Here is a 4463-nt window from a genome sequence, read left to right as displayed (position 1 = left end):
GAGAGAAACGAAGTGCAGAGAAGCATATGGCAGCAATAAGTATAACAAAGAAACATATAGATACAATTAATATATAATATAGTGAAATAATTAAGCAAACTAAAATACTACCATTTGAAGGAATATTATGCTTCCATTAAAATAATCCTAAATATGATTTCAACATTAAAAAGTATATCTTATATAATGCTAGATTGTAAAAACATGAAAAGTAAAACTTGGTGCAGACTATGTTCTCAAATATTTGCAAGACCAAGTGTAATATGAACATATCTCGATGAAAAAATATTTTTTCTCTTTTAAAATGTTAATGTTTTCATGCTTACATTATATTTAGTGTTGAAATAGTTAATGTTTTATTTACTGATTATTAAAATATGTTAGAGAAAAATTAATTTCTTTGTGTTGTTCATAGTTTTATGTCTTGCTGACTTCATATTTGCTGTTTGAATGCCTTAGCACCATTCAGTGTTATGTCTAGTAGTTGAAAGATGGGATAGTTTTTGTGAATCTAAACTATAGATATGTAAAAATACAGCATATCACTTAAAATCAGATGATCAGATACATTCTCTCTTGTTTTCTCTCTCTCTTGCTGCCCATGCACACACAAACATAAACAAATATATACTTTCTATCTGTCTCTGTCTCTCTCTGACTCTCTCCATACCCTCCCCCACACATGTAATATATATGAATATTGATATTATATGTGTGTGGAGTGTATATATGTAGGTATATGTATAGGTAGTAATAGAGACATAATTCATTCATATTTCCAATAGTATCTGTGGCTCCCGGCAAGGAATAATATACACAATAATAAAGTTAGTTAAAATCTTTAAAAAATTATTTGTAATTTTGTAATGTTTGAAAAAGGGAAATACACAATGAAAATAATTATTTATAAAACTAACTTAAAAATTAGATAAGGGATTTTTAACTTCAATATGTACAAGGACCAGGCCAATAACATAAATAAAGCTGATGAGTTTTCACATATAGTCTGCAACCAGTTTAACAAGGATAATAGCAACTGAGTGAGACCCAGGGCACAAAAGAAGCCAGGTTTTGATATAAAATTTTCTGTATCTGACATTGGAAAGTTTAAAAAAATGAACACCGTGGGATTCTGGGTGGCTCAGTCACCCCATTCCATATGTTGAATCTTAACCCTCCAAAGGGCATTAGGAGGTTTAGATTTGGAAGGTGTTTAGGTCATGAAGATGAAGCCCTCATGAATGGGATTAATGTTTCTGTAAAAGAGACCCCACCGATATCTCTCAGCCCTTGTGTTTGTATTGTTGATACAAGAAGTCTGCAATCCAGAAGAGGTTATTCATGCAACCATGCTGGTACCCTAACCTAGAACCTTTAGCCTCTAGAACTGTGAGGAATAAATTTCTGTTGTTTACAAGGTATCCAGTCTGTGTTTTTTTGTTTTTTTGCTTTGCTTTTAAATTTGTTTTTTAGTGTATTTATTTATTTATTTTGAGAGAGAGACAGAGACAGAAACAGAGTGTGAGCAGGGAAGAGGCACAGAAAGAGGGACACACAAAATCTGAAACAGACTCCAGGCTGTCAGCACAGAGCCTGATGTGGAGCTCGATCCTGTGAACCATGAGATCATGACCTCAGCCAAAGTCAGATGCTCAACCACTGAGCCACCCAAGTGCCCCCTCCCCACTGTGGTATTTTGTTATAGCAGCTTGAGTGGACTAAGACACCACCATATCTAGTTTGTGATCTCTGATTCTAGTTCACATTCTTTTACTTCAGAAATTTAGATATAAAGCTTATGAAATAAGTTAAGCTCCAAGAAGCTAAAACCTAAGAGCTGAGACCATAGAGTTAACTGGTCTCACAGAGCAGCGATGGTAGGTACCCAAAGATCCTGGATTGTCAATTCCATACAATATATTTGTCTACTAATTAAAAATTCTTTATCATGCCAAGTTGAAAAAAGCAAATGAAGTTTTAATTTCATGTGAATATTAGAATTAAAAAAAAAAACCTTTTAGGATGCCTTAACATTCAGGTGTACAGAATATACAGATTATTGTTCTCTTGGAAATACTGCAGATTCTCCTACTAGGCATCTAAAACTTTCTAAATGCAATCTCTTAAACCCCAATTTCTTTCAAGGATTCAACAACAACAAAAAAGTGTGAGGCATTCTGCCAGTATTAAAGCGAAGACTTTTTTTTAAATTACAATTAATTAAAATGGAAATTAATTTTGCCCAGTTGATTTGCATTTTGCATGCAAATGTGGAAACTTTGCCATCCTTTAACACCCTGATAGCCTTGCTATTTGGAACAATTTATTTAAATAAAGCTTTTTGTTCTGCTTTGCTCATTTTTCAAATGTCGCCTCCAAGCAGTGGGATTTCAAAATGTCGACCTCGGTGTCTCTTGGAGTTCTCAGAATAATAAATGATTTGCAATATCATCTATATTTAAAATTTTCTTATGAATAATTGGTCACATTCTCCATGCCAACCCTACAACAGCACTTGCATTCTGAATTCTTTTCAACATCATCTTTTTTTTTAATTCCTAACTCCCTTTTATTAACTTATTGCCCTGAATTTTGCCAATCAACTCAATGGTACTTTAATTTGTCAAGATTTCACTAATGACACCGCTATCATAAGCAAAATATGCTAAAAAGATAGATCCTTTATCTGTGTCCGCCTGATTGTCTACTCCCTTTTCCTTCTTTTAGGCTTTCCCTTTTGCAGCCTGTTTTATAATCTTTCAAGAATTTTTGAAATATCGTTTGATTAACTCATTCTCTGCTTAAAAAGAAAGCAATAATCCTCATTAGTTAGAGTGACATCTGTAAGTCCTTTATTCTTACAGTCAATGTTCTTTAAATTTTGCCCACACTTCACTTAAATGCTAATTTAGAATATCTAGAGAACCATTTTCCTATTTTGGAGTCTCTTTTAGAGAATTAGAATCAATTATTTCCATATATTAGACCATTTTATTTATTATCTTTTAAATCTCATTGTCCAAGGTGCTCCTTTAGGTATTTATTCCCCAACCTGGACTTCCCAGCATGTCCTTTGTCACATATGGCAGGATAATTTGTTGACACATGAATCTACATTTTGCTATGTGTTTATTTTCACTTCACTATTCCAAACTGGTTCCCAAACATACACATTCTTGACTAAAAGGAAATTTATTTTTCCAAAGAGAAAGGGGAACTTGTCATAGAAATGTTTTCCTAGTTTGTATTTTTTTTTTCAGAAGGCCAAACAAGAATAGAGCAGGTGGGGAGAGGGGTAGGGGGGAAAGAAGAAGAAGTTCTTATATGTGACAGGAAGCAGATTAGCAGGTAACAAGAGTATGGCAGAACTCTGCTTACTCCCTAGTACCCAGAACAGGTGGCCACACAGCAGAGGGCACTGACTTGAATTTGAATTCTGGTACCCTCAGAAGAGAGAGCTGACGTACAGAGTTCCACCAGAAGCAAAGATTCTTGTGTGCGAACTTGAGATAGAAGTATTTATCTGCAGTCAATGTACCACATCTGATTTGAATAAAATGATTATAAATTTTTGTATATCTAACATATAAAGTAAGATATACCCCCAAATCATCCATCTTCCAAGACTTAATTTAAATTCACATTGTTATAAGTTTTTCCTGAAATCCTCACAGTTTGAATCATTCCTTCTCTTCTATATTGATGAGATTCCTTCTCTTCTACATCTATAGATGCTTTGCATCTAGAAAACACGCAATATTGAATTTAATAATTTATTCCTATTTAATTTTTGTTCCTGGTGGTCATATTTTTCCCCATTTCCTCTTTGACATTTAGAACATGTATATATTTTACAAAAGATTCTGTAGTACCTTTCCAATGCAATCAGATTACTTGAGTTTTAAAAGAGAGTGTTCAGCTCTCAAATAGTAATTATGATTTCAACAACCCCAAGAGTATTTCAATCTTCTTCTGAGATAAATGACAAGTAAGAGGAGTAGGTTTTGTTCTCTAATCCCTCAGAGTCTCAAGTGCACCAAGATTGCTTGCAATTATGTTGAGCAATGTCGCTAGCTAACCTTGGCAGTTTCCGGCTTTCATAATTTAGTATGTTTTACCAGAAGTGACCTCTAAGTATGCGATATGTCACAATCTTATATACAAATAAATCCTCTGTGACTCAGCTGATATTCTTACAGGGATGCTGTGTTCCATTTGGTTTAGTTTCCTTGGTGTACCAAATTTTTGTTATGTTGGAACTGGAAGTAAAAGTACAAACTTAGGGAAAACTCAAATGAAATTTCGCTATCATTTTTCAAAGAAAATGCATTTTTTTTTTCATTTGGGGACTGAGGAGCGTGTCATTTTCTTCTGTCTGAGCAGAAAAAATGACAGACTTCAGCAAAAATGAAACTCCTATGTCAATGAAAGTTTTCCTCAGTTCTGCATCATCCCATAATGTT

This window comes from Panthera tigris, chromosome B1, assembly GCF_018350195.1.
Source record: "Panthera tigris isolate Pti1 chromosome B1, P.tigris_Pti1_mat1.1, whole genome shotgun sequence".
Taxonomy (NCBI): domain Eukaryota; kingdom Metazoa; phylum Chordata; class Mammalia; order Carnivora; family Felidae; genus Panthera; species Panthera tigris.
This window is presented reverse-complemented; position numbering follows the sequence as displayed.